This window comes from Cupressus sempervirens, chromosome 4 (genome assembly GCF_028749045.1).
Source record: "Cupressus sempervirens isolate cs-2001-9-10 chromosome 4, ASM2874904v1, whole genome shotgun sequence".
Lineage (NCBI taxonomy): Eukaryota > Viridiplantae > Streptophyta > Pinopsida > Cupressales > Cupressaceae > Cupressus > Cupressus sempervirens.
Window position 1 is genome coordinate 452073407 of NC_143121.1, and position 11664 is coordinate 452085070.

Here is an 11664-nt window from a genome sequence, read left to right on the forward strand (position 1 = left end):
CAATCGCTAAATGATCCATTAAAACTCATTTTACCACTTTATCTACAAATTGTCAAATTTGTGCCAAGAGGTCGGTTGACTAGCCTTAAAAATTGACAAAATCACCTAATTAGGCTCTGAAAACTAGCACACTGACTCTTTCTCCGCACTCTTGCACCATACCAAATCTTATCTCACGAAAAATTTGGAGTCAAAAGATATTTGCTTTCAAAGTTGACCTCTCAGAACTGCCTGCAAGAAAATGTCAGAAAGCAAAAAATTGGGTTCAGAATTGGCTTCAAAAACTGGGCAAACGAACACCTGGAAGAACGAAACTCGGGGCATCATTTTTTTGTCACGAGGTGAATATGAATCTGTGATTTGGGTTCATGATGAATAATTGGGCACAAATGATGAGTGGTCAAAGTGGGCTACTTGGATTTTGCAAACTGGAAACACTGACAAAAAGTTATTTTTGCAAATGGAATTGACCTGGGAAAGTGTGCAGACAGATTCATCAAGACATGAAACTTGGCACACTTAAAGTATTTTAAGAGGTAAACATAGGGGTACAACACATTTGATCTCACCAATCACAAATCTCAAGTTATAACGTCTCAAACAGGGATACCAAACAATCTGCAAATGCTGACACCAGTAAAAAGATAGAAATTGCATTTGGAATTGTGTTTGAAAACTAATCAAACGGATTTTTCATGAGCTAAAACCTGAAACATAACAAATCTTTGATGTCTACAATACAATGCAAAATAAAATTCAACATTTTGATCAACTTGTCAAAAGTTATAGCTCGGCAAACAGGGCTTCCTAGAATTTTGCACAATTACACAAATGCACAAAACAGTAACTGACCAACTTTGAGGGGTTCAAAACCTAGTCAAACAGACTCAAAATGACTTGAAATCTAAAACATAGGCTCTTAGGTATGGACACTAAACACCCCCAAAGCGGTGAGTCATGAAATATTTCTAGGCACAAGATATTTAGTTGCAAGCACAGCTTCTTGTCGTTGTTTGACACTTAAGGTGAAATGCAGATTTGACACTGGCTCAGAATGGGACTTCACAAAATGACTCAAAATGTCAATTTATCATCATGAAATGCTTAGACATGTTGAATGGAGGGTGTTAGGAGCATTGAACACCTTTTAGGCCTCAAAGGTACAACCAGGTACATTGGCATCAAAAAGCATTTAACGGGCATGATTTCTCAAAGTTTCTCAAAATTGACCATGCAATTTTTTGTGCCAACATATTACAACGTGTTTAATATTTAATTTCATCATAATCCATTTGTAAATGTAATTTCTCAAAGTAACAAATGCTTGAAAGACCTTATGCTTTAATTTATTTTCATTTTTAAAAAATTGTTAGGTTCTATTTGACAAAATGTAAACCTTCTAAATTTATTAAAACCCTTTCAAACAAAAACTTGGAAGTTACTTCAAACTTTTAGGAGTCTAATGGAAAGGGGTAGTGGGCCAATGTATTTCTTCCAACTCTTTGTGATAATGATTTGTCCAATGCTTGAATTGTACAATGTGTGTGTTATTAAGGGGCGATGTGTTTTGAATTACATGTGGAAACAACAAATAATAGTTCGAAAAAATGAATCTACTAACCTGAAAAAATAGAATTTAATTTAAGTGCACTTATCTCCTCTTCCTAACAATCAGTATAGTTTTCTCATTGCAGAATGAAATCGAAGAAGTGAACAAATGATATATGTAGAGCATTCAGCTTGTACACATTGATTATTTTTAGTTGCATATTCCACCGAATTTTTCCATCTTCCTTTTTTGAAAAATTAGATGTATGATTCATTATTTTTATTTGTTTTAATGATTTTAATCATTTTTTTATGTTGTCATCTTTCATTTTTCATGCCCCATTGCATCATGGGTTGTAGCCAATTGTTTCTTTAGTTGTAACTTATTGTAACTTGGGTCGGATGCTTTCACTTTTAGTCACACCCTTCTAATTATTTAATTGCACCCTTTCTTATTTTAGTCCATACTATTGGATTTCTCAAGGTGAGAAGATGCCAATTAGGCATGTAGAGTGTAATGAGTTTATTCACATCAAGTGATGGTTAGAAATAGAATATCAAAGTTAAAAATGTTATAGCCACATGTTAAATTTTAGAGTAACAAAGAGGAATTATATATAGATAACCACATATAAATTGTTAGAGAAATGGACACACATAGAATGAGAGAAAATTTTAATAAATTTTCCATTTTGATATAGAATTAGAATATACCTACACAAGATTGACTAAGTCACTACCTACCATTGTGAAAATTGAAATAAGACTATTACATTTTATTATTATTTTATTAGTATATACATTCTAACTTAAAAAATCATTAGTCCACACATTGGTTCGAGAAAATATAGACACATTCGTTGTCCAATAAATTTTTAATTTTGCATGAAGAATATAAATAGATTATTCATATTGGAAGTAGATTTATTAATTCTAATGGCACGCAAATAAATGAAATATAGAGAGGAAGGATCTCTTGCCTTATCATAGCTTGGTATTTCTTTTTTTGCTAAGATCATGTTGATTTTGTATTGAAATGATATGATAATGCTATGCATTCCCATCTTCACATGACATGATTTCAGAAGACCCGCTTCTTTTAGCCCTACTCTCATCTTTGCCCAAGTTATAGCCATAAAACCAATTAAGTCATCTCAGTTTGAAGAGACGAATGATATCCAAAGCCATACATCTTTCCAATCTCAGCCACAATGTAGATTTTCTTTGCACATAAATATATGGAGAATTTTATTACACTATAAACCTCATCATCAACCTTATCATACACTATATTCAAATGATCATATGAATTGAAATGGGCATGTGAGCAAAAAAAACAAGAAAGACATTGTGTACATATAAAGTTATGAAACTCATTGCTAAAATTAAGAGCTTAAATTGCAAACATCTCTGAAAACCTATTATTTCACATTGAAGGAGGATGAATCCATGAAATGAAAATCATGTTAAATTAGAAAAATGTTAAGAATAAAATGAAATAAATGGAAGGGCATAAAAAGGAACACAGAATACCTAATGCATCATGGAAAGGGCACATGCACAGTAAGGTAATGGTAGAGCAAGGGAATGACATAGATCATAATGGCACATAAATACCTTTCACTGGTCTCTTAGCTTATCTCCACAATCATTTAACTCACTTCATAACTCTCCAATATCTCAATCAATCAAATGAGAATGATTTATGTCATGCTTTCTTTTTTTTGTTTATAATCACATGGGCATTGCAATTATGAAGCTAATATCAATATTATGATGGTATTGGGGAAACTTTTTTTTAAAAAACATGAAAATCACACACAAATTACATGCCCATCACAAATTGTCATCACAATTTGACCCCAAATATTGTAGTGTCATGAACAAATAACCTATACACCTTCACATCCTTACAATAGCCAAAAAATATGAGTGGTCAACTCTTCCTCTCCATGACTTTTCTCTGTGAATTTGTAATAAATTCCCAAGCCTCACTACCATAAATACAAAATGTAGAAACATCAAGCATGACATGAGTCCAAGCCTCCTCAGATGTCAAATGTCACAACTCCTTGTTAGGCATCTGATTCTGAATATAGTTGGCATAATTGATAGCCTCAACCAAAAAAGGATTCATATCTCAAGACTGTATCTATTTTGATAAGAGGTGTGGGGAACTATGAATTGATGATGTAGAACATGATTAGTGTAAAAATATTTGAAAGATTAATTCACATATTCCCTACCATTATTAGTGTGTATACACCTGGGAAAAAAAGACCAAACTACTTCTCCACAAATATTTTAAAAATTCAAAATGAATCAAAGACATCCGACTTGTGCTTTAAAAAGTACACCCATGTACATTTAGTGAAGTTGTCTATGAAGGTAAGGACATATCCAACACTTGAAAAAGATGGAGTGGGGAATGGCATAAGATCATTGTGTATCACCTCCAATGGTGCCTTAGCATGTGTGGATCTACCTATTAAAAAAGGATCTCTATGATGTTTGCCAAGAGAACATCCTCAACAAGCATTGTTAGCACAAGAGATCTGAGGTAGCCCATTCACTAGCTCCTATATACTCATGTGCTTTAGATATTTTTAGTTGATATGGCTAAAATGATCATACCAAATTGTTCTCATTGTGTCTATATGAAAAACAATAGAAACACATGTAGAATTAGAGCTTTTGAAGCCATCAAATTTATATAAGTGAGACTATAAATCAACACTCCTAGTAGCAACAACCAAATCAAGATTGTGGATGTCTTAAATAACAACATCATGTGTTGAGAATTCAACTGTCTTACCAGAGCTAGAATGAAAAATCTAATAGATAGATAAGAGGTTCGTAAAAGTTGAAACCAATAGAACATCATGTAGAGAACCACCCTCCAAAGAGATGGTGCCAGAACCTAAAACTAAAAGTTGTGTAGAGTCACTAATTGCAATATGTGTAGTAACACTCTAAGCAAGTGAGGTAACCAAATCAGCTAACTGTGGTATATGGTGTGAAGCACTTGAATCAATGATCAAAGTAGCAAAAGAAGAAAAATCTAATATAGAAAGAGCGTGTCCTTTCCCTAAAGGAGGAGGTGGTGGCTTGGAAGAAGTAATACTATGTTGTTTCATGGCCTCCTCTAAAGCCTTGAGACATTTCCAACACCTAGAAATTGGATGTCCTCCTTTGCCACAAAAACTACAAGGATCACTTGTAGACTTCTTAGTCTTGGAGGAAGACTCACTAGAGTTAGAAGGTTTTCCCTTTAGAGTGGATTTTTGAGTATCTAATCTAGATGATGGCTTGGAGAAACTCTCACTACCATATAAATCTACTTTGGGCTTCAATTTTAGCTTTAACTTCCTTGTAGATGTCTAAGCAACCAATGCCTAGATCTTTAATCCTACTAGAGAGTCCAACTATGTAAGCTTGGCCTACTCTCTAGTAAAATGATCAAAGAATACCTAAAATTTCAGCATGATAAATCTTGGACCCAATGCATCCATAATGGAATGGAAGGTAGAAGAGAAAATCTAAAAGTCTCCTCAAAGCTTTGACAAAATCAGATAGATGCACTACGTATCAATCTTGTTCTTTCCAGAACCTTGTAACAATGATCTTTATTATTTAAATCTCATTATAAATTCCTCAATGGAGGGAAATGAATTAGTTACAAATGATGTAAGCTTTATCTCAATATGAAGTTCCCTAAACTGTTTGATTATACCAAACAAGTTCTTGAATTTGGCCCACATCTCTCAAGGAGTATCACACCCATTAAGATGAAACTATAAGTTGTCTGAAACACTCAAAGACATCAAAACCATGGCTTCATCCATCTTATTCCTATGTTGCAAGGTCTAATATATACTTTAAAAAGTCAATTTTGTTTCATCTAAATAAAACCATAAACCCTTTGAACACAAGTCATGTCATGGTAGTTGTCCATGTGTGATAGTTATGCAGGTTTAGAGGAACTAGAAAAGAAGGCATCTTGGCCATTTTTTAGAATGTGTTTGCTTTGATATTATTCTTATTTATATATGTAAATTATAGAAACAAGAATAAAAATCACCCCCCACAATACAAAAAATTAAACCACGTATGCTAGAAGAAATGTGTATACAAGTAAGAGCAAAAAATAGATTCAGTTGAGTATCATGTGTATCTTTGAAAAAATTTGATGAAAATAAAAGAGAATTTGGAAAGAGCTTGAAGATATATTTCCAATGCTTCTTTCATATCAAAAAATGGAGTAAAATTAAGCAAGTTATGCCTTTCAGAATGCAAAAAAATCATCAAACTTCAATAGTAAAAACAAGTATCATTCTAGAATAGATCTGCACAACATCATATCTAAGGAGGAGCTCTTCTGGAAACAGAGATCAAGAGTCAGTTGGTTGAAGGAAGGAGACCGCAATACCAGATTTTTTCACCTGACCACCCTTAAGCACCAGGCTAATAATAGAATATCCAACATTGTAAAGGGCCAGGTTCAGATTACCAATGACAATGAAATTGGGAAGGAAGTTGTCTGCTCCTTCTCATCTCTCCTCTTTGTAGACCCTTCCCTCTCTGGGTCTGAACAAGAGGAAATCCTAGCGACCATTCCCCCAATTCTTCAAGATGGATGGTTTCCCTACTTTCTTTTTTCAGATCTTTTGGAATGTTGTGAAAAAGGATGTGGTTAAAGCGATTTAGGAGTTCTTTGGAGCCAGGAATTTGCTTAAAGAACTTAATGCTACCTTTCTGGTTCTCATCCCCAAAATCTCGGGTGCTGATTCTCTGGATAAATTTAGGCCCATTAGCCTCTACAATTCCTTCTATAAGATTATTGCTAAGATCTCTCCTTAGCAAACCGGCTTTGTCCCTAGTAGGCAGATCCTCGATTCAATTGTTTCGGTTCATGAGGTCATCCACTCTCTTGAGGCGGGCAAAAAGGAAGGATTCCTTCTAAAGTTGGACCTATCTAAAGCTTATGATAGGGTTGACTGGAAGTTTCTCTTTGTTGTTCTTTGTGCCTTTTGCCTCGATGATTAGGTTTGCAAACTCATCTCTCAGCTTGTGTCTTCACCCTCTTTGTTGGTTCTGGTCAATGGCCACCCCTCTCCTTGCTTCTCCCCCTCTAGGGGTCTAAGGCAAGGAGACCCCATCTCTCTGGTCCTATTTGTTACCATGGTGGAATGCCTTGGCATACTCATTCAAAAGAAGATCAGGGACAGGTGTTTAGTGGGTTTGAGGCCTTCTTTGGGTCCTTCATCTTTCACTCATCAGCAATTTGTGGATGACACAATTTTGGGGGGTGAAGCTTCAGTTTGGGAGGTGAGGACCTTCAATAGCATTCTTAATTCCTACACCAGGGGTTTTGGCCAAGCTATTAACTTAGACAAGAGCTCTGTCTTCTTCCTCAACACTCCTTTGGAGAGGCAAAGGAAAATTGCTCAAATTTTGAGTTGTGGCATTCGGTTGCTATCGACGACTTATCTTGGACTTCCTCTTGGCTCCAAACCCCCAGACTCCTTTTGGACAAGCATTATCGACAAATTCAACAAGAAACTTGCTAGATGGAAGGGGCCCACCCTCAGTCAGGCTGGTAAATGCACCCTGGTTAACTCGATTCTCCAGAACCTCCCCACCTATGCCCTCAGTCTCTTTGGGATCTCGATTAAGTTTGCGGACATAATGGAGAGAATTCAGAGGGACTTTCTCTGGACTGGAACTGATGACCACAAGAGATACCACCTGGTAGCCTGGGACTAGGTATGCTTTCCCAAAAGCCAGGGAGGTCTTGGAATCAGGAAAATTTCTCACCTCAATCAATCCCTCTTAGCTAAACTCCCTTGGCACATCTTCCAAGGCACAGGTGTTTGGAGGGATATCTTGGCTGAGAAGTACCTGGGAGGCATGTCTCTCTCCTCCATTTTCTAGGGGGTCAAGTTGTCGTTGGGTTCTTACATTTGGAAAGGTATTTTGAAGGCCCTTCCCCTTGCGAAATCCAGGGCCAAATGGAAATCTGGAATGGGAGACAAAATCCTTTTTTGGCAGGACAGCTGGCTTTTTCAGGAACCTCTCAATAACCATCCTTCCTTTGGCAGGTGGGCTGATCAGGCAATTGGCAAATATGGTTGTCTAGTTAGGAACTACAGAAATGGGAATGATTGGTACAATCTGGTGGAACTTTCACAGGATCTCGAGCCTTTGATGGCCTCTTTAAACGCTATTAACATCAACTAGATAGGCGACACCTTAGTCTGGGGAGACTCTTCTGGAGGCCATTATACTGTGGCCTCAGGCTATCTTTCCCTTGTGGGAACAAGGGAGAAACCTATTTGGGCCAAGGCTTGGATCCCTGGATTAACGCCCAAAATCAACATTTTATTTTGGCTCCTCTTGCAAGATAAGATCCTTACCCTGGATAATTTATCCAAAAGAGGCCAAATTATTCCCAATAGATGTTGCCTCTGTAAAATTGACCTAGAAATGGTTAACCACATTTTCATTCACTGCCCCTTTTCCTTTAGAGTGTGGAGTCTTCTAATTTCCAATATGAACTCCTACTGGTGCCTGCCTACCAGCATCCAAAATTTCTTCATTCAGTGGAGAAGCATCCACAAAGGCCTGGAATCCCAAATTTTGAGTTCCTGGATTATCCCACACTTTTGCTAGGGAATATGGAAGGAGCGCAACAATAGGATATTCAGAGATAGAGAAACTCTTGAGGGTATTAGAGCAGAGAAAATTGACAGCCTCATGAAAGAGAACTATGCCACAACTAGAGATGGAAACATAAAGGACGGAGGGAAATTTAAGACCAGGAAAGAAGATAGGATCAAAAGAAGACAGCTGGCTTCTTGGTCCTTCCTCCCCGAAAATTGGCATAAAGCCAATTTCGATGGAGCGGCTAAGGGGAACCCAGGTCCTGTCGGATGTGGTGGAATCATAAGAAACAGCTTGGGAGGGGGCATTGCGGCTATCTCCTCACCTATTGGTCACTAAACCAAGCATCTGGCTGAAGCCAGTGTGGCCAGACTCACTATTAAGCTGGCCCTGGACTCAGGGATTGAACAACTGTTGCTTGAAGGTGACTCCCTAAATATAATTAATTGTATTTTAGAAGTAACCAAACCATCATGGACCATTGAAAGCATAATTGAGGATCTAAAAATGGACTTGAGCAAATTTAAAAATTACCACGTCAGCCATGTCTACCGTGACGCTAACATGGTTGCTAACTGGTTCGCCAATGCAGTGGTCACATTCAATTTAGTGATGAAGTGGGGAAACAATAATCATTTTTTGGCAGCGGCTATTGAGCTCATCCGAAAGGAGAAAATTCAAGGTACCAACTCAAAATCTTTTTAGGATGATGACACATGCTAAATCATGTTTTAAAAAGGGAATCAATAGGAGTTATGCGGAACCCCCATCGTTTCATAATAATGTGTACGGATTACACGAGCAGAAGAAAGTCAGAGTTAAACCCAAAAACATGCGCATTAAAGCTTTCATCCTTAGTGATTTGTCCATCTTTGAGCTCTGCAATTCTATTCAGGGTTTAAGTTAGAGTGGCATAAAATCACTATGGTGGGAGAAAGGATTAGAAGAGAGCCATGGGGAGAAATGGAGAGCTAGAAAGAAAAAGGGAAGGTTTGGAAAAAACTCCAGAAGGGCGGCATAACCAGCATCATGGAGAGGCTCCATGGCTTCGACGCAGGGGTTACCAAGTTACTGGTTGAAACCTAGCACAATGGAAAGGTCATAATTGATGGTGTCTCACACCAAATCACTGAGGGTCTCATTGCAGAGGTGACAAGCTTCTCCCAGGAAGGCATCAGCTTCTTCAGGGATAAGAAGATGTCCGCCAATATTGTCAACGCTTTCGTGAAGAATGACAAGGAGAAAAGAAAATTGGTAAAGATTGACACCTTTTACGACATAGAGTCCATTAAGAAGTTCTGGGGGCTTGTTCTGAGGATCATCATAGAGTATGTCACTCTGTAGCCCAGGTTTGATAGAGTCAGGACCCATCATTTTGTTCTGCTTAATCATTTTAGACATAAAGTGAAAATCTTCTTTCCTTTCTATATTTTTACTTCTATGACTAAGAATATAGAGAGTTAAAAAAAAATGTCCTGTCAAGAATCCCACCCTTCATGAAGGTTTCCTGCTCCTCATTTTTGAGTTTCTAAAAACCCAAACAAGAGTCAAGCCCATTGGGGCCTCGGGTGGCTCCTCGAAGGACACTGCTAGCTCTGAATCAGGGAAAGTGCACGTTGTGAAATCTGTCAAGTCTGAAATCCCTAAAGCCAAAACCTCTCCCTGCTTCCCTAGCAAGAAGAGCCCCAGTTGCCCTCCCCCTAACCCCCCTACCCCTCATCCTAAGGAGCCTAGTGAGGAGTCAGATACGGAGTCGGAGGAAGCAGATTCGGTGGTAGAGAAGGAAAGTGAGTTGGAAGATGACAAGGAAAAAGAAAATGACAAGATGGAGGTAACCCCCTTGGTAACCTAGGATAACCCCAAGAAAAGAAAATTGGACCAAACCCCTACCCATGATCATCTCAGCGATAACACTGATTTGCCTCCCAGCCCCACTCCACCCACCTCCCCCCTGGAGATCCCCATTTCGCCCCCAGAAGAGATGATAAAAATTATGGTTGAAAAGGGAGGGGAGGCCATCAAAAAAAATAAGAGAAGAGCTTGGAAAAATTTCAATATAGATAGTGTTAGTTTGGGAATTGTTAGAGAACCTGCTAAAATCCAGGTGTTGGAGGATCTCAACTGTAACACCCACTATGACAAGCTCCTTGACCCGACTCTTCTAGTTCTCTCTGACAATGCCTGTGAAATGGGTTTCAACTGTACACTCGATTTGTGTCACACTCTAAACCCTTCTATCCAAACGATTCCATGAGTTGGAATGTTTGAATGCCGGCTTAGAGCTCCCTATCCACGGAGTGCAAGGAGTTAGTATTTCAGCATGAAGGCTCTCAGCCAAGCCTTAGAAATGTACTTCTTGCTAGTAAACCATGCAATGGGAGGTTCCAAAGACAAGATGCAAGAATGCAAATGTCCCAAGGAGTTCCTCAAGAATGCAATGCAACTAAAGATTAACTAGAATGAATATGAAAAGTGCAGCTATTCTAAGCATGGATGAGAGTGTTACAATACAAATATTAAGCTATGTGAGATTAAGCTACATGTAAAAATGAAAGCTAAGCTAAGCTAAAATGCCATGATGCCATGGATGAGAGAATATAGACAAGAAATAGAAGTTCTCCACAAAGCTCCAAAGAAACCTGTTAGAAAACCTGCAGCATAACAATATTCAAAATGAGGATCGGATTGAGGGGGAAAGCTCTCTCCCTTTTAAAGATGTATGGACGGTGGAGATCAAGATGAAGATGGTGGATGATCAACGGTGGAATTCGAAAATAGGAGTGATCCATGTGCACACACAAATCAACCAATAGAATATAAGTTGACTTGTCATATAAGACAAAAGTCACAAAGCCTTTTCTTTTAATTGCAAAATAGAAAAAGGACTTTATGTGTGCACTTTAAGTGGGTTATAAGAATGGGGTCTTTTATTTAATTAAAAGGGGACATGTTCTTTTAATCAAATAATGAACTTAGGATAGCATAGTCAAACTATAGGTTATAATCAAATAAATTGATTATTAGCAATTTGGCTTAGGTAAGTGATTAAATTAATTTAGCCAAAATGTTGAAAAGGGGGCTAATAGTCTAGATGACCATTTTTAGGTGATTACATTTGCCCCTCTTTGACTAATGTGTGATCGATCTGGGAACACATTATGTCAAAGAAAATCGAAGCCAAGTAGGCGATGATAGATATAGATGTCTAATTCCGAAGAGTGAAATGCAGAAATAGATAGCAAGTCCTAAATGCACAGCCTGATAGCAGTAGTACTGAACACTAGGAAGAGATGATGTTAGAATTCAAGAAGAATACTAACACTTAGAAAAGAAGATAGAGTGAGAGCAAGTGAGAAGATCAAACAAATGCTCCTAAGCAGTGATAGAGTATTTCTGCCCCCTCGGGATCGAAATTGAAATGAGGTAAGGGGATGCAAAAATTGGCTAGAAATG